The sequence below is a fragment of the Gopherus flavomarginatus genome, chromosome 1 (assembly GCF_025201925.1).
Source record: "Gopherus flavomarginatus isolate rGopFla2 chromosome 1, rGopFla2.mat.asm, whole genome shotgun sequence".
NCBI classification, from domain to species: domain Eukaryota; kingdom Metazoa; phylum Chordata; order Testudines; family Testudinidae; genus Gopherus; species Gopherus flavomarginatus.
In genome coordinates, this window is record NC_066617.1 from 82,361,446 (window position 1) to 82,386,060 (window position 24,615).

Below are 24,615 nucleotides of genomic sequence, written 5' to 3' on the forward strand. Positions count from 1 at the left end.
GCAAAAAACACCACTCCACCCAAGCCAATATGGTGGAGAGGGAAAAATTCCTCCCCAGTTCCCTAAAAAGGAAAGACTAGTGCAATGCCAACAGCAGGTCCTAACCAAACCTAACCAAACCTGGTATTTGCCAGCTGGAGGGGAGGGGGAAGAGTGGGTGCTACTTTGCCTGCTGAGTGGCGAAAGGGCTTCCAGCGCTTGGGTATGCCCCTTTTAACCCTTCTGCACTTACATTTCCAGGCGATGAGTCAGCGTCACCATACTGACCCCTACCTCCCTTTTTACAGCAACTTCTGATCTCCATCCCCCTCCTCAACCCATAAAGCACTGCCACCCTTTCTTCAGCAAGCCCAGACAATGTCCTCCCAGCTTAAGATGCAGTAATTTCCCTTGAGAGATGTTGCATAATCAAATTGAACTCGCTAATGGAATTTCTTTTCTAGACATTCATCCTAAACTTTCTATTTGTTGAAATGGATGTCATCATCTGAAAGCTAGTTGTAACAAGTACCTCTTTTTATTACAATAAAAAAAACCCTCTCTTTTTGGTATAGTCCACAAAACTCTTTCCTTATTTGGTGCTTAGTCAAGGTATAGGAAACAAATTATATAATACAGTGGAAAACTTTCAGTGGGTTCAGTTCCTGACATCCAAACACTTCATATGTGGTTTTGGAAGAGTCACCCAATCTACCAGTAAAATAGAAATAGGACCAGCCTACTCAAAGGGATTCCATGAAGACAAAAATTCATTAATAATTGTAAGACATTCACAGTCTGGCAATGAAGCTATGTAAAGACATAGAAAACTTCCCTGTAATTTAGGAGTCTCTTTAATTATGTATGTTTGGCTCTATTTTAAAATGTGTTCCATGAGTACGGTACTGATGGGTCAAATACTCTAGATCTCTGTTGCCAGTACTCATTTTCATTAGAATAGATTTTTCCTTTTTCACCAGAGCTACTAGCAACTGCACATCTACTTTAGAATTTCTTGCCACACCTAAACTCCCCCTAGGAAAGAGTGATCTTATGTGCACAAGTGAATGATAATATTCAGAATAATATCTAAACTAAAACTGAAAATGGTGACAGAATTAAATAGACTATATTTGATGAGATTTTTTTTTTTCTTTCCTGTTTGAGAATCAGGCCATGGCTAACTCTCTGTCTGCTGTTAATGCATGGCAGTAAGAGTGCAAAGGGCCAATTATAATTTCAAATATATAAAAGCCCATATCACTTTGTGTATTATGAACAATCTTATTAAATATATTACCATAAGTGGATTTTTCAAAGTACATGGTGATGAATTACTATGAATCTGAAATTAGAAACCAGTCTAATCCATTGTGCTATATGCTTTGAAAATGCCTGTGAAGTTGAAACTCAATCCCCCATGCTGGGAAAGCTACCCCATTAGCACACATATCAATAGAATAGAACTTTGTGCAAGATACCATCCAAGTACCAAAATTTAAATGATGTAATACATTATCTCTGTTTAAAGCCATTTCAAGAGATTACAATAGTTCTTCTTCCAAACACACTCTAAGATCTACATTGACATAGGTTTAAAATAGTGATGAGTTTCAAATCTCACTGTATATTTACTGTGATGAACAGATAATGGTCAATGTGCATGCTCACTTCAAATGCCTTATGTTCAACAGAAAGATATGGGAAAATATTTGAATTATAACTGGACACAATTTCCCCCTTTTTCATTTTTCAAGTATTTTTCTCAAAATACTTTATTTCCTTGGGAATGGTTTTCTTCCGTGAAAATTAAGATGTGCAGGAGTTCTTCCTTCACACAATGGATGCCAATGAAAATTTCAATGCTTTTTTTTTCAAGTTACATATTTTGAGCTTTGAACTAGCTGGATTTTGTCTCAAGGGTGCAGATGCATAACATTTCTTCTATTTTTCTTATTAGTTGACCCTTCCTTTGGGGCTCAGGAAATTCAGCAGAAGCCATTTTGACTCATTCTGGATGAGAAAGTGTGAAGTCTCTGAGCGAGGCAGAAAAATAAAGTAGTCTTATTTTTATACAGTTCATGAAATTCAGAATACTTACAACAGTAAGGAAACTTTTTTTAAGTTAACCTTATATTTATTTCTAATGTATATATTTTCTAACGGAAACACAACCACACAAAAAAGACAGGACTAGTCTTTGATTCTGTAGTGGAATCAGAGGCTGTATCCTCAGCTGAGATTAATGGTAGAATTCCTGTTGACTTTAGTGGGGAGGAGGATTTGGCCTAAAATGAAGAGGGTGAAAAACAGCAGTAGTATTTTCAGAGTTCTTCAGGGATTCCGTATAAACTGCACTGAAGGAAATCAAAGGCTTGATTATTTAGAGGTGATGGTTGAGGTGAGAATCTGCTATATTAAGCAAAACATTAAATACATTTATTGGAAAACGTTAATATGATAGCTATTTAGGAAATAAACAAATATGACTCAGACGCTGCAACTGACAGAACATGAGCAGACTGCTGCACCTGCATGGAGCTCCATCAGGGTACAGCTGTTCACTCACCCACAGAGTATCAACTGAGGAGCAGTCTTATACTAGCAAACTAGTTAACAAAATCTCTAGGTCATGTCTTTGAATGATAGTGATTGTGAGCATGTAAACTAAAAACATATTTACAACCTGTTTATTAAATATAGGAATGTCAGTGAAGTGGTGATCTGTTGGCCCTTTAAAAATTAAAATTATAGGATGTTTTAAATATAAACACACTTAGCACCAGTTTAGCTGGACCGAGAAGGAGACTTGAGGGCTTTATAGGAAATCATAACATGGAAATAAATTCACTGTCTGTATTGCTGTTTGAAATCAGTGCATAGGAAGACTCAAAAATCAATTGTAAATGACTCATGAGCTAATGCCAGCTTTTCTCCTCTAGTAAAAATCACAAACTATAAATGTTTTCACTTGTTTTCTATTACTGATGGCTAAAGTTAGTCAAGTGTTAAATGTTGTTAAATCATCTTTCTTGATTAGTAGACATCATAATTAGAAGTGACTGAATAAAGTAGACAATGATTGGACATTTTAGACTAAATCTAGTGGTGTATCAAAGCACTATAGTCACAGACCACATATAAAATCTGATTGGACTGATTTACTACCACCATTTTTCAGTACATGAAATCAAAATACTTATGGCTAGATTGTTATTTAGAATATATGCCCATGCAGGCGAATAAGAACTCCCCTTAACCTTTGGTTACTGGCAGCCTGGACAAGCACCATGTTTCTCTCTCGCTCAGAGCAGGTGACTGCAAAGCAGAAAGGAAGGATAGAACAGAAGGGGAATGGGTGAAGGTTTGACTCCAAACTTGCAAATGCACTAGGCAAAATGACTGATGTTGCAATTTGTTGCTGTAGGCCATCAGTACCTTACTATTCCTCCTATACCCTTAAGAAAACAGTGCCTGCCCCTCCTCCTCAGGTGGTGCAGGTAACACAAAATCCCTTACTCAGGGCTCTACTTAAAGAGATAATCTAGCCCTTAATGCACAGAAAATTCTGGATTGCAGTAGTGGTGGCCTGTCCCCTTAAGAATTCCTGACCTTAGGGGTCATTCCACCCCTGTCCTGTGGTGTGCCCTTTTAAAGTTTGGTGCCCAAGAGTCTAGGAAAGTTACAAAAGCAGAGATGGGGATAGAGGAAGTGGCCCCAGGGGAATAATCCATGTGTGGGAAAACCTATTCCTTTAATAGTCTGGGACAAGGAGACTTGTAGAGACAGAGAGGCAAGTTCCCCCTCTTTCCCAGCCAACCAGCTCAGGGAAAAGGGGCTGTATATACAGGGCTAATTTAACACATAGGCAAACTAACACATGCTTAGGGCCCAAATTCATGAGAGGGGCAGGGAAAAAAGGCAAAAGGTTGGGGTGGTTGGTTTTTATTGTTGATTTGCTTTAAACAGGTATGGATTTGCATGCAAACAAAGATCTTCACTCATCTGAGTGGCATTGTGACCTGGTGCACAGGGTTGCAACACCACGCAAATTTGACCAGGGCCCAGAGATGGGTTAATCCAGCCTTGTGTATATCTTTAGCCTCTTCCCTCAGAACAGACACACACCAGCCATAGAATGTTGCTGCCTGCTGAGCTCTCCCAATCCAAGGAGAAAAAGGACTAATGTGAAAAGGGACCAGCCGAAGGAAAAGTTGGTTGGAAGCCATAAGGTGGTTTCAGGTAATGAGCACAGCTGCACATGGCAAGCTGTGGGCCTCCTCTGCCAAGGGAGAAACCGAAATCTCCTCAACCCAGAGAAAGGCTGGGAAGACTCCTGAATCTGAAAGGGGACTCTATGGGCAAGGAAGTCTAGAACTCAAATCCCTACAACCCCAGGGACAAGCGCTGTTAAAACTATTGAACCTAAAGGAGAGCTCTTTTGAGGAGAAACTGTATCAACTAAATACATCAATCTCCAGTAGAAGAGGAATATTGCTTAAAGAGCCCTGTGGTGAGTGGTTTATATCTGAACCCCAGTAGGGGAAACTGAGAAAATGTGCCTGTAGGGTCTCTCAGTACCACAAGCAGGTGCTCTGGCACAATACCTTGCTATATGGATATATTCAGATATTTTACTGTAAATAGGTAAAGGTCCCACCTGGATCACAGTGGAACACACAAACACAAGCACAAACATGAACTGCATGTCGTCTGAGCGTACCTTTTTCCTAGACCTGATTCATATTGATGGAATAATAGACTAGCAATGGGTGAAAGTAGAAGTTTATCTTCAACTCTTGGCTCTGGAAAGCAATGTTAGAAATCTTGAGATAACACATTCCGTAGTGAGATTTCTAGTACTCCCTGACCATGATGGAAATAGCATAAGAACAGATTAGTTTATGGTGGGTTTTTTCCCCCTGGTTCCACTTCCTACCCTAGCTAGAAACAAGAAAATAAATATTTTGAATTATATATATTTATATTTAGTTAACCAAACTGTTTTTCCATTTAACCAGTGATAAACAGGTAGGATGAGGTTAAGTTTTGAGTGAATGTTTAAGCCTGTTCTTATATCTGTATATCTAATTACATATATGGCCTTTCCCACCACAGCATCTGAGTGCCTTTCATACGTGGTTCCGTGCTCATCCTTCAAAAAGGGTGCCTTTCAGTTAGGGGTTGGGAGCAAGTTGAGGATTTGATATCTGGAAGAGCAGCTATTCAGCAGTAGCCAGATGCATTAGTAGCTGAGGCCAACATTTTTAAAGGTATTTAGGTGTTGCTGCACTCGATATCACAACACCTAGCTGATTTAGGAGGCTAAAACCCTTTTTCTGAAAGGGATTTAGGCACTTTAGGAGTCTAAATCTCATTAACTGTTGATGAAATTTAGATTCCAAAGTGCTGAGTGCAGCAATGCCTAAATAACTTTAAAAACCATTGTGTGCATAAGTGCAACTGAGTGAGGTGTTTCTATGCAGTTTAGCAACTTTTGCCTTTGGGCCTTCTACCTAAAATGGCAGAATTGGCCATAGGGAGCATTATGAAGATGGCATTCCTACTACAGATTATACTGGGATGTCTGATTTCTTATAGCCAGTCCTTTCCTGCTACCTTCCATCTGCCTGAAACATAGAATCATATTTCCACACCACATTCCAAGTTCAGGCTCAATTTGTTTCATTCATGCAAACAGACAGTTCAGAGGTGTTTCCATTCCCACCCAAATTGTTGGCTCACCTCTACTTTGATCTCAGAATAAGGGAAAACTTCACATTTGGCAGCAAATACCAGTTTCAAATGAGCTGAAGAGAGACCAGAGTCAATTTTATGGTAAATCATCTGCAACCTTCCTAATCTTCTGTTTGTTTCACAGAAAAATAATCAATGATTCTTTTCTAGTAACACTCACACCATGCCCCAGATTCGTGTTTCAATACTTATGTGTTCTGTATCATTCTCAAGAGACATGGCTTATTAGCGCCACTTTGATGAGAGCAATGACTGCTACAGGTTTCTCCCAAAGAGCCACTGCCTAACGAATGCTATTCAACACTGCAATGTGTTCTATGACTATATATACTAGTTCTTAAATTACCTTAATATTTTCACTGTTCTAAAATCACTTCTGACTAAAATTTCATTGTAACATACTATAAATGTTCAGAATATTTTAAATATAAGCACTATCTCCAACGTTAATATAAATCTGTGCAACAATTTGAAACAGTTATGCATTGTAACTTGCAGGATAGAGGTTGCCAGAAATTCTAATGTGTATTCATTTTCTATTATTAAATTTCCAGTTTGTATTATAGTGTTAGGAGCTAGGTGAAATCTTGTTATAGCTTGAGTTAAAACCTCGTTCAGTTGATGAGTGTGAACTTCCAATTAAAATATCCAGGTATAATTAAGAGAAAAGGGTTATGTGAATTCACTCAGCAGTTTTGGAGTGTGTGGATGGAGGAGTTTGTGCTGAGTATTGTTTTGGGTATGAGAGCGAGGGGTAAGACAGAACACAGAACCTCAGAAGGACAGAGGCATCTAAAAAAGCCAAGCAGCAATCTGTAAGTAGAGTGTGACCAAGTGTCAGGATTGAGGACTTGCAATTATGACTGCTCAGGCCAGGTCTACACTACACATTTAAATCGAATTTAGCAGCCGATTTAACCCTGCATCCATCCACACAACAAGGCCCTTTATATCAATATAAAGGGCTCCTTAAACAGGTTTCTGTACTCCTCCCCGACGAGAGGAGTAGCACTGAAATCGGTATTGCCATATCGGATTAGGGGTAGTGTGGCCGCAAATAGACGGTATTGGCCTCTGGGCGGTATCCCACAGTGCATCATTGTGACCGCTCTGGAAAGCAATCTGAACTCGGATGCAATGGCCATGTAGACAGGAAAAGCCCCACGAACTTTTGAATTTAATTTCCTGTTTGCCCAGCATGGAGCTCTGATCAGCATGGGTGGCGATGCAGTCCCAAATCCAAAAAGAGCTCCAGCACGGACCGTACAGGAGATACTGGATCTGATTGCAGTATGGGGAGACAAATCTGTTCTATCAGAGCTCTGTTACAGAAGAGGATATGACAAAGCATTTGAAAAAATCTCCAGGCTATGATAAAGAGTCCACAGCACAGTGCTTTGTGTTAAGCGTAACGGAAAGCCAAAGAATGAAATGGACACTCATGGAGGGAGGGAGGGGAGACTGAGGACTCCAGCTATCCCACAGTCCCCGCACTCTCCGAAAAGCATTTGCATTCTTGGCTGAGCTCCCAATGCCTGAAGGGTCAAAAGCATTTTCCCAGGTGTTTCAGGGTATATGTCGTCAATTTACATCCTTCCCCCCCCCCCCGAAAGAAAAGGGAAAAAACACGTTTCTCGCCTTTTTTCAGTGTCATCCTATGTCTACTGCATGCTGCTGGTAGACGTGGTGCTGCAGTGCTGAACACCAGCATCCCCTTCCCGATGGCAGACGGTACAATATGACTGATATCTGTCTTCATTATCAGCCCGTGAGTGCTCCTGGCTGGCCTCGGTGAGGTCAGCCGGGGGCGCCTGGGTAAAAATGGGAATGACTCCCGGTCATCCCCGGCAGATGGCACAGAATGGCTGGTAACCATCTCCATCATAGCAACTGGAAGCTGAGCTCTATCAGTTCCCCCTTTCTTGTCTAAAGAAAAGATTCTGTACTGCCTGGACTATCATAGCAGCGGGAGGCTTTCTCCCCCTCATTTTATCTCATTAAAAAGTCAGTGTTTCTTATTCCTGCATTCTTTATTACTTCATCACACAAATGGGAGGACACTGCCACGGTAGCCCAGGAGGGTTGGGGGAACAGGGAAGCAACGAGTGGGGTTGTTGCAGAGGCACCTCCTAGAATGGCATGCAGCTCACCATTTCTGTGGGATCTCTGGGGTTCTGACATGGAGCGCTGTGCTCTCTGGTTCTCTAGTACACTTGCCCCATATTCTAGGCAGGACTGACTCTATTTTTAGACAAAACATAAAGAAGGGAATGACCCGGGGAGTCATTCCCATTTTTGTCTTTGAGCCCCTGGCCAACCTCAGTGAGGCCAGCCACGAGCACCCACGACAGCAGCAGACGGTACAGAATGACTGATAACTGTCATCTCATCACCAATTTAGAATGGCATGGCAGATGGTGCAATAGGGATGGTAACCGGCTCTGCTATCTTGTAAAGGCAAATGAATGCTGTTGTGTAGCACTGCAGTACTGCGTCTGTCAGCAGCACCCAGTACACATACAGTGACAGTGACAAAAGGCAAAACGGGCTTCATGGTTGCCATGCTATGGCATCTGCCAGGGCAATCCAGGGAAAAAGGGCACGAAATGATTGTCTGCTGTTGCTTTCACGGAGGAAGGATTGAGTGATGACATTTACCTAGACTCACCTGCTACACTGTTTTTGCATTGGGATCTCAACCCAGAATTCCAATGGGCGGGGGAGACTGCGGGAACTATGGGATAGCTACAGGATAGCTACCCACAGTGCAATGCTCCGGAAATCAACGCTAGCCTCGGTACATGGACGCACACCGCCGAATTAATGTGCTTAGTGTGGCCGCATGCACTCGACTTTATACAATCTGTTTTACAAAACTGGTTCATGTAAAATCGGAATAATCCCGTAGTGTAGACATACCCTCAGTCTCTGGGCAGCCTATGAGCACAGCTGAGCCACAGCGGGGCCACTTGATTGACCTCTCTGCCTGATTAGCTAAGCAAGTCAACAAACCTGCTTTTATACGCAACAGCAACAACTGATCTCTGGCTACTCAACACTTATGCCTGCAGCTACAATTGCTGCTTTCCCAGCCTCACTCCAGCCCTGCTTCCCCACTGACTTCCTGACTCTGACCTCTGGCTTGAGTTCGTAACCCCAAGTTCATAGGTTCAACGATTAAGAAACCATTGTGATCATCTTATGTGACCTCCTGTACAACACAGGCCATAGAACTTCCCCAAAGTAATTCCTACACAAATTCCTAGATCTTTTAGAAAAATGTCTAAACTTGATTTAAAAATTGGCAGTAATGGAGAATCCACCACAACTCTTAGTAAATTGTCTCAATGCTTAATTATTCCCATTGTTAAACATGTACACCTTATTCTCAGTCTGAACTGGTCTTGCTTCAACTTCCAGTCATTAGATCATACTATACTTTTTTATACTAGATTGAAGAGTCCATAATTAACTATTGGCTCCCTATGTATGTAGACTAATCAAGTCACCAATTAACCGTCTCTTTCATAAGCTAAATAGATTGAACTCCTTGAAATACCTCTATCACTATAAGGCAGTGTTTCCCAAACTTAGGACGCCGCTCGTGTAGAGAAAGCCCCAGGCGAGCCAGGCCAGTTTGTTTACCTGCTCCGTCCACAGGTTTCACTAATCGCGGCACCCACTGGCCGCAGTTCACTTCTCCAGGCCAATGGGAGCTTCTGGAAGCGGCGCGGGCATCTGACGAAGTGGGTATTCACCCACAAAGTTTATGCTCCAATACATCTGTTAGTCTATAACAGGGGAAGGCAACCTATGGCACGCGTGCTGAAGGCAGCATGAGAGCGGATTTTCAGTGGCACTCACACTGCCCAGGTCCTGGTCACTGGTCCAGGGGGCCTCTGCATTTTATTTTAATTTTAAAGAAGCTTCTTAAATATTTTTAAAATACTTATTTACTTTACATACAACAATAGTTTAATTATATATTATAGACTTATAGAAGAGACCTTCTAAAAATTTTAAAATGTATTACTGGCATGCAAAACCTTCAATTAAAGTGAATAATGAAGACTCAGCACAACACCTCTGAAAGGTTGCCGACCCCTGGTTTATAAGGTGCCACAGGACTCTTTGTTGCTTCCCAAGAGAGAGTCCCCCATCCTGCAAGTATAGTCTACATTCTTTGTTCCCAAATGTATACATTTACACTCAGCCACGTTAAAACATATATTGTTTTCTTGCACCGACCCATAGGGATTTATAAAAACCGACTAACAATCTTGTTCTTGATGGCAAAACCAACCCCATGAATACAGCTCTCTTCAGATAGCTTTCTTTTCCAAAAGGATGTATGGCCCCTCCATCTTCTTTCAGATAGGGGAGGAGGGATAGCACAGTGGTTTGAGCATTGACCTACTAAACCCAGGGTTGTGAGTTCAATCCTTGAGAGGGCCATTTGGGGATTGGTCCTGCTTTGAGCAGGGGGTTGGACTAGATGATCTCCTGAAGTCCCTTCCAACCATAATGATCTTTGAACATCTGCTCAGTGGGTCTCATTTAGGGAAGCAATATCAGTGTCTTATCTTGCAAGTTCACTAGCTATTATGGCAGGTCTGCTTTCAGGAAAAACATCTCACAACTCTTCGTCTTAAGCTTAGTAGCGACCAGTATGCCAAGGTCATCAGTGCAGACTCTCCCACGTTTGATGATGATGAAGAAAACATGGAGCAGTTCTATTGTGCTTTTGATGCAGTCCTGACTGCCACAGCAAGGAAGACAAGCTTATCCTCATGGATGACTTTAATGCAAGAGTTGGGCAACACCCAGAACTCTGGAAAGGCAATATTGGGAAAGAACGGGTGGGAAAAGTCAACTCTAACAGTGTTCTTCTCCTCAGTAAGCATGTGGAGCATGATTTGCTTATTACAAATACCATCTTTAGATAGCAGGACAAATATAAGACCACTTGAAAACACCCATGTTCCAAATACTGGAATCTTCGTGACTATGTCATTGTCAGACCCTGTAATCGTACTGATGTCCATATTACATAAGCCATGAGAGGTATGGATGACTGCTGGACAGACCATCCTTTAGTTAGATCAATCATGGATCTACAGCTTGCATCACAATAGCACAAACAACTGAAAGGACTTCAGAAGAGATTTAACATCAAGGTACTTCAAAAGCACAAACCTTAGCCCATTTTGAAGAGAATTGCCTTGCTCAAGAGGCTGAGAAACGGCAGAGGAGGAAGGAAAGTGTACAGCATCCTGGCCAGCAGATGCGCTCTCTCCATTCAACCAACTGTCACATATGTGGAATAATCTGTAGAGCACAGATTGGACTCCTCAGCCATCTTAAGTCTCATCTATGATTCTTCCCCTCAGTTCCCCCCATGTTAATCTGGATCTGTAAAAAGCGACAAAGAGTCCTGTGGCACCTTATAAACTAACAGACATATCGGAGCATAGGCTTTCGTAGGTGAATGCCCACTTCGTCAGATGCATCATCTGACAAAGTGGGTATTCACCCATGAAAGCTTATGCTCCAACACGTCTGTTATTCTATAAGGTGCCACAGGACTCTCTGAGTTTACCAAGAGATCCAGACTGCTCTGAATCAGTGATTTGTCCTCTTCATTATTTACCACTCCTCCAACTTTTGGGTCATCTGCAAACCTTATCAGTGATGATTTTTATATTTTCTTTTAGGCCCTGGATAAAGGACGTTAAATAGCATAGGACCAAGAACCAATACTTGCGGGACCCAGTTGGAAATGCTCCTGCTTGATGACAATTCCCTGTGTACAGCTGCATTTTGAGGCCTATCAATCAGGCAGATTTTAATCCATTTAATGTGTGCCATGTTAATTTTATATCATTCTAGTGTTTTCATCACAACGTTGTGTGTTACCAAGTGAAGTACCTTCCAGAAGTCAACAATATTGTCTTTATCAACAAAACTTGCAGTATAAGGAAAAAATCAAGTTAGTTTGATAGGGTCTATTTTCCATAAGCCCTGTTGATTCATATGAATTCCATTACCCTCCTTTAGTTCTTTACTAATTGATTCTCATATCAGCCATTCTATTAATATACCTGTATCAATCATTATGGGGATCTATGTCAGACTGACAGGCCTATCATTACCCAGGTCATCCCGTTTACCCTTTAGAAAAACTGGCAACATTAGCATTCTTCCAGTCTTCTGAAACTTCTCCAGTGCTGCACAACTTATTAAACATCAACATTAATGGTCAGGGGGGTTCCTCAGTCAAATCTTTTAAAAGTCTTACATGCAAGTTATCTAGACTTGCTGTTTTAAAAATATCTAACTTTAGTAGCTTCTATTTAATATCCTCCAGATATATTAATGGAATGGAAAGAAAGTTATGAAACTGCATCATCTGTTTTTCCCCAAATACATAACAGAAATATTTAATGAACACTTCTGCCTTCTCTGCATTACTATTGACAATTCCACCATTTCCATCTAGTAGTGCACTAGTATCACTGTCAGCATTCTTCTTATTTCTAATATATGTTTAAAACTCCTTCTTATTGTCCTTAACTCTGCTGGCCATAAATTTCTTCTTGTGTCCCTTGGCTTCCCTTACCAATTTTCTACAATTCCTATCTCCTGATTTATATTCATTACTACCAACTTCCTCTTTCTTCCATTTGTTATATTTATTTTATTTTTTTACAGCTGCCTTCACTTCAGCTCTAAATCAAGTTGGCTTTTTCACCAACACAGCCTTCTTCTTCAGTTGTGGAATTGAGGATTTTGGGGCATCTAATATGGTTTTCTTAAATGATTCCAAATTATCATTCACATTTTTCTGATGAAGTTCTTCCTCCCAAATGATTTGGCTCATCGTTGTTTTCAGCTTCGTGAATTGACCCTATTAAAGCACCAAATGCCTGTATTACTAGTCTGAATTTTATTCTGCTTCAACATTAGAAATGTGATGAGGTCATGATCACTTGTACCTAAGTAACCATCCACTTTTAATTCTGTGATCAGTTCCTCTTTATCTGTTAGTATTAGGTCTAATATAGAACCACCAATAGGTTGGCTGCAACACTTTTTGAGTTGGAAATTATCATCTATTACGTTTAGAATTTCCAAGGATGTTTTAGTATTGGCAGCATGAGACTTCCAGCACATCATTCAAATTGAAGTATCTTGTGATTGTAGTTCCTCCCCGCCCCCCTACACATTATAGATAGATGCATAAGGAAGTAGTCATTCTGTTCCCTTGTGTGATTTGGGGTCTGTGGAAGACACAAATTAGTACCCCATCTTGTGCTTTATCTGTTTGGACATTGATCCATAAGAATTCAAGATCACTTTCTTCTGAGTTATCAGTGACTCAGAATTAGGTAGTGCCATTTTTTACAGAGTTCCACTCCTCCTCCCATTTTGCCCTCTCGATCCTCCCTAAACAGCTTATAATCACTGATTTAACATTCCAAGTGTGCAAATAATCCCACTAGGTGTCAATATCAACTAGATAAAATTTATGCACATAAATGACAAATTTCAATTCTTCATTTGTTGCCCAGGGTTCTAGCATTAGTATATGAGTAATTCAAGTATCCCTTCTCTTCATGTCTTTTGGTTCCTTGATTAATTTTGTTATTAACATGTCAATTTTGTGCTGAGTTGTCATATCTTCCGTTATTTACCTTCCCCTTTTACTATTAGTTTTACCTCCTGATGACTACACTAGCCAGCCTCTCCCCAGGGACATTGATCCCCCTTATAGAGAGGTGGAGGCCATTTAAACCATACAGCCTCGTTCCTCATAGAAGATGGACCAATGTTCCACAAACCAAAGCTCTCTATAACTTAGCTATCCAGGGATTCCTTTACAGAATCTTCTGCCTTCCTTTGTTCAAGGGACAGGAAGAATCTCAGAGAAGATGGTTTGGACATTATTCTTCTTCAGCAAGCTTCCAAATTCCCTGAAGTCATCTACTATCTGCTGATCTCCTGAGACGCAGCACCCCTTGGCTCTGGTTACTGGCTTCTTTTCTCTAGCTCTGACCTCTAGCTCTGGCTTCTGACTCCTGCTTTGACCAATAGGCATGGCTCCTGCTTCAACCATCAGACCTGACTGCCCATACCCTTGTTTGTAGAACCAGAGAGAAGCCTGGAGGAAGGTTCTGGTGAGGGGGTGAAAGAAGTCTGAGTAGCCAGCAAAAAAGTGAAACCTTTGCTTTTCAGTCTGCTCCTCCTGCATTCATAGAGTCAGGATTTGTACATTCTTTGTAAATAAATAAGATTTCATCAGAAAATACCAGACGCCACCATCAGTTTCTACCCCTAACTGGAACATCACCAAGGCCCTAGATTTTGACTTGCTACTTGGGAATAACAACACTATGCTATCAATTGTTTGATAAATAATTCATAATGATATAGTGATCAAATAATAAGATATAAGCATAAAGAGGCAGAGCTTTCTATATGTTCGATTTCTCAAACTTCAAGTAGCATTAACATTTAATTTTGCATGAGCTCTCCTTTATTTAAAAAAAAACATTAAAAGGCTTGTCAGTGGAATTGTACTGCAACAGTGACTGGAAGGGCACTCAAATGTTTGCAGATAGTGAGCATAAGAGCCATGGATACAACCAAAGAAAATGTACCAAAATTCCACAGAATATTCATTCGGTATACAGCATTATTCATCCACATGCAATTATACACAACCTAAATATAGTGAATTAGAAATAGCATTTAAATCTAAACTACAGCAGCCATCATTCTCTCTACTATAATATCATAAAAATACATGCACATATTAAATATTACAAACATTAACTAGCTCAGATTGTTCAAGCACTAAAGGAGGACATTGTCAAATGCAGAGAGCCCCGCATGGAAGACAGTTACATAGACTTAGAAACAAACCCAGAGAGGGAACTTCAAGATATTAACTGCTTAGAAATGGTAGACACCACCAATAAGTCTAATAATTCTGCAGCAACAACTTATTACATCAGTGTGGAGACTTCGATGTGAGAAATTTTATCAGAACTTAAATATGATCTGACTCTACTAGGGAGTGAAGTTCTGTATAACATGTTATGAAAGTTATATTTCATGTGTGAAAAATACTTCAGCTAATATGTACCGACACAACTTTATCTCACATTTTAAAATGTACTAACTCTTTACTTTTCTGTTCTGTGAAGTCACATTGTTACGAGGTTTGTCCTGTTTGACAGTATTCAGAGCTCCCATCTGTACTACCCATTTAAAAACAGTAGTATTGCCAAATGGAGCTCTAGTTCATCTTTTGTGGGCCTATTCCAAGACACATTAATTTTGGTTGGAAGTGATCACCAGACATAAATGTTGATCTCCAACTTTCCATTAAGAAATTGGTATTCGGGCCATGATAGATCTTCCTAATTTCACTAACGGACATAAACTTTGGCTCTTTAGAGCCTTCTTAGCTGCCAAGGAACTTATCCTAAGCAAAATGGGAGATCTTAGTATCTCAGATTTAGAAAATTATAACTTGACTGCAGATAGGCAATAAATAACAGGAAAGACCGATAAAATATGTCTGAGATGCAGAATCTCAGCATTTCCAAGATATGGGATGGTTTGAGGCTTATTAAGATTTTGTAACAGTGTAATTATTTCTTCATTATTATTCATTCATTTAAAAAATCATAGGAAATTAATTAATTAATTAATTAGTATGAGCAGATAGCCCATTTTGGGGAATAGTGTTTTCACTATTGATGACAAAGTTCATGGGCAAAGAAAGTATTTAGTATTTGTGAGTATAATGATGAGTAAATTTAATGTCCTGTGTGTGATGGGTTGTTCTACTCACTGCAGGTTTGGCATCTCCTCCTGGCCATTTTGGAGAATAGCTCACCAGGTAAACACCCCTTCCTATGGTTGCATGCCATCCCCTTCATTTCCCTTTAATAGGTAGCAGATTTAAAACACACAAAAGGAAGTACTTATTCACACAATGCACAGTCAACCTGTGGAATTCCTTGCCAGAGGATGTTGTGAAGGCCAAGACTATAACAGTGGTCAGATACGTTCATGGATGAAAGGGTCATTAATGGCTATTAGCCAGGATGGGCTGGGATGGTGTCCCTAGTCTCTGTTTGCCAGAGGCTGAGAGTGGGCGACAGGGAATGGATCACTTGATGATTACCTGTTCTGTTCATTCCCTCTGGGGCACCTGGTGTTGTCCACTGCTGGAAGACAGGATACTGGGCTAGATGGACCTTTTGTGTGACCCAGTATGGCTATTCTTATGTTCTCTCTTTGTCTTTAGCCCCTCTCACACTCCAGGGGCTGCTACATCCTCCCCGTGATTCAGCCCTCCATCTAGGTCACTATTGTGGTTGCCCCTTCTTTGGTAAGAAAGTCTCTCTCATAAACAGGCTTAGGCAGCTTTCTTACTCACTGTCCCACCGATGCCACTCCTGCAGCAGCTTGTTGGGGAACCTGAGCCCACCCTCTACTCCAGGTTCTGACTCAGGGACCCTCTACTTAACAGTAAAGGTCTGTTGCACCCTATACCTTGCTGCATTTCTCTGAGCCCTTTCCTAACCTTCTGGCTCTCCCATCTTTCTAGGATTCGCCAGCTTCACCTCTCCCAAAGAGCAACTGCAGGCTACAAACACACCACTCTCTTCCATGGGAGTGACAGCAGCCTTTCCAGCTTCTTGGTTTGTCTCTGTTGTCAGCTTCCTGGCTTACATAGGCCTCGCCTATTCTTACACAGGCGATCTTCTTCTCATTAAGACTTTTCTCTCAGTCTTAATTCTCTCCAGTTTGCCACCTAATAGTAGGGTGACCAGACAGCAAATGTGAAAAATCGGGACAGGGTGGGGTGTAATAAGAGCCTATATAAGAAAAAGACCCAAAAATCAGGACTGTTCCTATAAAATCGGGACATCTGGTCACCCTACCTAATAGGTTAATTAGCTGCTCTGGCCTTCCTTAGCTTCTTCAGGGCAAGTGTGGAGAAGACACCCCATCACACTATGACAAAATGGGAAAAATCTGGTATACCCAGAGAGATTCAAAACCAACTGGGAATAGGCCCTTGTGGTAGGAGCCTGAAATTGTGCAGAAATCAGAGAGAAACTTCAGGGGAACAAAAGCAGTTGGTTTTTTTTAAAACAACAAAGTAAAGGATAACACATAGATGTCACTAACCCATAGCAGTTATTGTCTGGTTTTTGTTTGTTTGTTTTTTGTGGGTTTTTTTGGCCAAAGAAAATTGATGTAGGCACCCTCTACTAATGTAGCCTCTGAACTTAATTGGGAGTGGTCCAGTTGGGAAGATCCTGCGTGCTGCAATCCAGCCTTACAGACCACAACTCCCAGGATGCCTTAGGGAAACAGTGAGAAACTTCCTCTTCCAAGGAATATAGGAAAAGCAGGGCTGGGCTCCATTTTGGGGGGAGGAGCCAGATTGCTGCTGTGGAGCTCTGCTCGTACCAGAAGCTGCTGCTAGGAAGCCAGAAGCTGCTGCTGGGAGCCTGCAGGGGCTTTGATTGAGCAGGGAGCCTTAGAAGCTGTTGGTGGCTTCACTGGAGCCAGGGTGGAGACTGTTGCTGTGCCTAGAGCTGACTGAGGTGGGCCTGCAATGAGGGAACTGAGCGTAATCCCCACTCTAGTTTGGGAAAGTACTTGCAAGGGAAGGGGCACAGCAGAGAGACTGAGTCTGAGGAGAGATAGAGTGATCTTCCCACTAAACCATGACCCAGAGCTGCTGACATTTGATGGGGCCAACTCCAATCTTCGCAGGGTTTGTGCAGCTTGTTGCTTTGGCTGGACTGATATATGGGACCCAACAGAGTGTTGTCTCCAGCTTCAAATCTTTAAGCATAACCACATAAGCATCTAGGACTCTGAAATCCCAAGGAGTATATACACTGGGGCGGGATAAATGGTGGCAGTGTAAATGTCAGTTAGATAAGTTTCATTTATTACTGTATATTCTATTTGTTAATTGATTTAAATTATGTGGATTTAAATTAGTAGTGACATTTGAGCTTAGTCTGGTATACCCGTTTCTTTAAGTTGTTAAGTAAAGGTGTGTTAACTCTTATTTAAGTATATTAGATGTATATTATTGTTAATTGGTATTTTTGAGTTAGACCCATGCCACAGATGATTAATTATTATTATTAGAATAAGTTTATTCCTGGAGGGTCCGAAAGCACACCATTGAATGTGTACAGAGGCCAGCCCGGTAGAGGCACCATCAATTTTAAACTCCTTTAGGAGCAAAAGGACAGCAGCAGAGGGGTGTCTAGAGGATACCCACTTATCCAACATCACCACTGGGATACTCAGGATCTCCTTTAATATCAACAACATCAGGCACCCAGACATACAGCTGAGTGTTGCCTTCTCCTGAATAATCCAGGGAGGAAACGGGAGGTTACACTGATATGCATCGGTAGTGTGGCATTGAGGTGGACACATTAAAACATGTTATAAAGAAATGCAACAGTACACAATGTTGAGCCTAGCATTTAAAAATCTATCTAGTTCGTTGTACTGAGAGCTCAGAACAGACACAGGAGTAGCTTTGCAGGACTAGACTGCAAAATAAAGGGGAAAATCTGAGAGGGAAAAAAATAAATATTGCTCTGGCCATCATATCCACTAGATATTTGTCTTTTAGGAATTTGAAAATACTATACAGTCTGTAGTTTAAAGGTCAATGCTCCTGGCAAAAGCTTTGAACAAAGAGATAGTTTAGCAGCACAAAAAGATACTGTAATTTATGGTGAAATTTACATGGAAAGCAGAGTCCTCTCTGAGGAATGGTCATAGTGATATTTGTTCTGATAATGGACTTGCCTGCAATCTAGGTTGTATCCTCAATACACGTGTCCCAGCTTCACAAATTAAGACCATGAGATTCAGGAAGGCATCCTTATATTGAAATCATTTAAACATATTCTTAAAGTTTAGGTTTCAGAGTAGCAGCCGTATTAGTCTGCATCCACAAAAAGAACAGAAGTACTTAAAGACTAACACATTTATTTGAACATAAGCCCAAGAAAGCTTATGCTCAAATAAATTTGTTAGTCTCTAAAGTGCCACAAGTGCTCATGTTCTTTTTTCTTAAAGTTTGGTATCCATTTAAGCTCTATTTCTTGTGTACTTTCTTGTACTGAGACCTAGTTTAATAATTATGTTTCTTTTTCATGTCAACATCAAGAATTAATCAATAGACAAACACTGCTATCAATTGGTATTTTTTTTAAATATTATGCTCAGGCACAACTGATCTCTCTCTCACACAAACACAGATATCATTTGTGGAATCCTTCCTGACAGGTATAAACAAAACAAATTTGTGCTTAGTTGAGCAAGAGTGGAACTGTATTGTAGAACTCGGGTGAGCAATAATAAATCCTTGTTACAACTAATAAATGGATCAATAATTAACATTCTGCAGCTATACTTCAGTTTTCTTAGCATTTCAGTACAGTTAAAATTTAAAATGCAAAGATGAGTGTAGTTTTTTTAAAACAAAAATACAGATTCAGCGACCAAACATTCCATAAATTTAGTCAAATTTGCCATATTGTTCACTTAAAAAAAAATCAAAACATTTCAACATTTTCAAAAGAAAACATTCAGATTTTTTTTATTCAAAACAAGCTTACATTTAGAAATTTCTTTCAGTTTTATTAAAAAACCTAAAAAAAAACCTAAAAAACCTTAAACTCGAAATTGAAATGACTTTTTTTTCAACTTTTTGGTTTGCCAGAATTTTCAAACAATTTTCATTTGGGGAGATGCACTTCACTATTAAATCTTTACTAAGACTTTGGGTGAGGAGGACAGAGCTTTAGTGAAAATTATTGATTATGCAAATTAATTAAGTGAGACGTATTGATACATTGTGCTGTAGTTTTTATCTGTAACTTCAAAAACTTACATTGATGGAATATTGTTTGGCTTTTTTATTGTTTTGTCTGGCATCTTTGCTGATTCTTTTCAGAATGAATAATGTTCTTTATGAAAGTTGCTAGACATGAAAATTACTAGAGAAAACTCACTTCTGGTTTGAGTCTAAAAAGTAGTGTAGGCTTACATACTTTATATAACAAAATTGTCATCTTATCCACCTGGATTAAACTGCATACTTATGTTTCATAATTCTCATAAATGACATTTCTTCATTTTCAACCAAGGCTGTAATGCAGTCCGGATGTCATCACCAGTTAATGTTATCACCTAAAATTTACAGTATCTATTTCTTGACATCAATAATGGGACGAGGTCTGCAAATTAACTGGTTTTCCTTTTAAGTAGTGACCAATAAACTCATACAGAGAAAACATAAAGAATTAAAAAAGTAAACCTATAATAGATTAGAAATGCTTGAATGCAATATGAAATGCATAGATGACATCCAACTTAAAAATCACGAGTATGTAACCCCCTCTTTCCTCCCTGGGTTATTCGGCAGCAGGCAACACTCACCTGTGTGCCTGGGCACCTGATGTTGTTAACCAGGGGTCAGCAAACTTTCAGAAGTGGTGTGCTGAGTCTTGATTTATTCACTCTAATTTAAGGTTTTGTGTGCCGGTAATACATTTTAACATTTTTAGAAGGTCTCTTTCTATAAGTCTATAGTATATAAATAAACTATTGTTGTATGTAAAGTAAGTAAGGTTTTTAAAATGTTTAAGAAGCTTCATTTAAAATTAAATTAAAATGCAGAGGCCCCCCGGACTGGTGGCCAAGACCCAGGCAGTGTGAGTACCCCTGAAAATCAGCTTGCGTGCCACCTTCGGCACGCGTGCCATAGGTTGCCTACCCCTGTTGTTGACATTAAAGGAGATTCTGAGTATCCTAGTGATGATGTTGATAGGTGGGTATCTTCTATCCACCCCTCTGCTGCAGTCCCTTTAAAGGAATTTAAAATTGGTGGTGCCTTCTCCTGGCTGTCCCCTGTACACACTCAGTGGTGTGCCTCGGGAACCTTCAGGAATAAATGCATTCTAATAATAATAAAATAATAATTACAAATAATTAATAATTGGTGGCATGGGTGTAACTCAAAAATACCAATTACAAATAATACACATTCAATATACTTAAATAGGAGTTAACAGACCTTTACTGAACAATTCAAAGACAAAGGGTATATCAGACTAAAATTAAATGTCACTACGAATTTAAATCAACAGGGCAGTTGAATAAAATCAATTAACAAATACAGGCTACGGTGATAAATGAAACTTATCTAACTGGCATTTACACTGCCACCATTTATCCTACCCCGGAGTCTAGGTTTCAGAGTCCTACACACTTGCTTATGTGGGCGCGCTTGAAGATCTGAAGCTGGAGACAGCACTCTGTTGGGTCCCATGTGTCAGTCCAGCCAAGGTAACAAGCTGAACAACCCTTCTCAAGATTGGAGCTGGCCCCACCAAATGTTAGCTGCTCTGGGTCCTGGGTGGATGGAAAGGTCACTCTGTCTCTCCTCAGACTCAGACTCTCAACTGTGCCCCTTTCTTTGCAAGTACTTTCCCAAACAAGAATGGGGATTACTCTGTTCCCTCACTGCAGGCCCTCCTCAGTCAGCTTTAGGCACAGCAACAGTCTCCGCCCTGGCTCCAGTGAAGCCACCAACAGCCTCTGAGGCTCCCTGCTCAATCAAAGCCCGTGCAGGCTCTCAGCAGCAACTTCTGGCTTCCTAGCAGCAGATCCTGGTATGGGCCCAGCTCCACAGCAGCAATCTGGCTCCTCCCCCGCAAAATGGAGCCCAGCTCTGCTTTTCCTACATTCAGTGGAAGAGGAAGTTTCTCACTTTCCCCCCCAAGTCATGGAAGTTGTGGTCTGTAATGCTGGATTGCAGCACACAGAATCTTCCCAACTGGAACACTCCCAATAAAATTCAGAGGCCCGTCTAGTAAAGTGTGCCTCCATGTCCATCTACTACTTCAAGAACAACATTTTAAATAATGTTCTATGCCCTACTTTTTCCATTGTATGTCTCCAGCATTTATATAAGGGTTGATTGTGCAACCCTCTACACACATTGGTGAGCACTTACTCACACAAATGCTCTCTTTGATCTAAGGGATGATGCAGGATAATAAGTGACAGCCTTTGCGTAGAGGGTTGGATAGCCAATCTTAATGTAAATAACGGTGGTATTCAATCAAGAGTGTGACACATTCAGGACTGATTACAAGGGACTACACATGTGAGTAAGTGCTCACCAACATGAGCAAAGATTACCAAAATGAGCCCATTGTATTTCTTCAGAATGTGGTTCTGAGTTGATTTTGATGTGAAAACAAAATACAAACACACACATCTGTGTTGACTCCCCTGATCTTCAGCATGTATGTAGTGCACCTAGGCTTGTGCATCTAGGCATGAGAGAGAAATATTTAGTAGACTGTGGCCTCATTAGTAATGTAAATGAAACATAGCTCTCCTTTTCAAGAGTTGTCTTTGCTGTACCAAAGCATTGCTAAGACTGGGACATGGAAGGGAGGACAGCATCTGATACTGAATTTAGAGAAGACAAATGTGATATTGGTACATTAAGGGGAAAATCTGGAAGGACAGATGTGGAAGGAGAAGGAGAGGTTATTTCACCACTGTTGATGGAGTATATCATTTTGTCATCTAAAGGATTTTCAGACTGGTGATGCTTTCCGAGTTGCTTGGGCATGACACAGGATATCAGTGCCAAAAGTGCCCTTTTGTGATTTGCACCCAGTTAGACATTTGCAATGTTTGGAAAGTTGCATGTCAGCGCCCCTTCTTCGCTCCCTGATCTCTGCAAGGGAGACAACAAAGACTCAGAAAGTGCACAAACAAGTAAGGGGGTGAGTAGAGGGAATGCAGCTGTCACAGTCTGACAATGATTTCAGAAGGCCACAATTCTACAGCAGAAGTGGTAGGTATGCAAATTGGTGGAGAAATAACCCTCAGTGAATACAAACCCTCAGTGAATACTCTCTTCCCATGTTTTCTCCCAGATAGGAACCTCACAAAACCTGAACACTAACCCAATAAAAATGTTTTTAGTATCTGGAACAGCACATTTGAGGGGCATGAATAATTAAAATTCCTGGTCATCTCTATGCAACTTGAAAGAAATAGTCATGATCATAGATTATACGATTGTAATAAAACTAGATTCCAATACTGGGAGACCAGAAGCTATAAACACATCTAAGTCAGCACATTAGTGTCCAGCAAAGATCACAACTGCCCATGGTACTGGCCATTTAAGTTATAAAACTGTGTTATGCTATCCAGCCCCATTTGCTGCAGTTGTATTTCTGTGACTATGCAATAGAATTGTTTATTCAGCTCCTTAACAAGGAACAGTCTGAAACAGCAAAACAGAGAACTATGCCCTAAGCAGAAGAGAAGCACAGACCATGAGAACTCAGTGAAATGTCTGAAGGAGACCAGGCAAACAAACAAACAAACAAACATAAAACACCATGAGGCTGCTCTTAGTAACAACTGACACCCAGAAAGTGAGTTCTAGCAGCAGCATCCATCACAGTGCAAAGTTATTATTTACTTTAGCGCACACTGAGACAACATTCTCTTGTGCAACTCATTAATATCAATGTATGTACCACACAATATTTGATAACTATTGTACTTAATGGACCATTATGTGGTCTTTGGCTTGAGTAAGCCCCAAATATGAACTACAGGATTTGTTCCATATTGAACACTGATACGAGATACAACACTCATGTATCAATGGGGAAAATATTCAAGTACAATTGCACCTGAGAAACAACCAGAGTTATTGTATAATAAGCAGCATGATATATTGGAGTAAACATGAACGCAGGTGAGGCATAATTAATCTAAAGTTAAAACAACGTTTGTATTCCATATTTTGCAGTTTGCCACCATATCACTCTCTAACTTTGAAATTATTTATTATTTTAATATATATTCAATATATATTATTTTAATATATATTCAATATATATTAATATATGTAATCTCTGATTGTATAAATCTGGCATTAAAATCTTTTTAAAAAAACCTGAACAACAAAATAGAAGGCGTGACATATTTTTCTACACGTAAGCTGTCACTCCCTTTTTTATACTATTCATTGTAAGCCAATCAATAATATAAAAACATTTTAGAGTGAGCGTGGAATATCAAATTTAAACAGATACAGTATGTTTGCTCACGTTTGAAATTGTTAAAAAAGATACATGCTCCTGCTAGCTGGCTAGAAATATTTACAGACTATGCAAACAATACCCATTGATTTTATTTTCAATATTTTTTTACAATTCAGTCCATTTATTATAGAAAACTAATACCCACTCCCAATTCACCGGCAAGACCTGGCCAGGGAAGACCGACCCTGGTTATCACAGCCAACTTCAGACCCTTCATCTATTGGTATTATATTTTGCTGCTCTTCCTAAGCTCGTTGGGGTGACTTTCCCCAGTCACTGTCTGACAATAGGAGGAGAGTGTCCAAGCCAATCAGTGGTGCTCCTGTAGCCAACAATGCACCATATCAGCAGTGCATTAGCAGAGGCTCTCTATTGATCCTTGTTCTGAGCCCAGGGCTGCAAATGCTTTGGCTGAGATCTTCAGTTAGGGTTGAGACATGGGAACACAGTTTCAGGCATTTCTCATCAGAACTCAAATTTTTCACACAAAGAAAGAGGAATGGAAGACATTTATTATTGGTGGAATATTGTTACTTGTGTGTGGGAGGAAGGCATATTCCCAGGTGTCATCTGTCTCATAGTTAGGACTTTGATGGCCAACTAAGGAATCATCACACTGGACACATTATGTGCTGAGAAACACCCAGGAGATGAATGTAGGTGA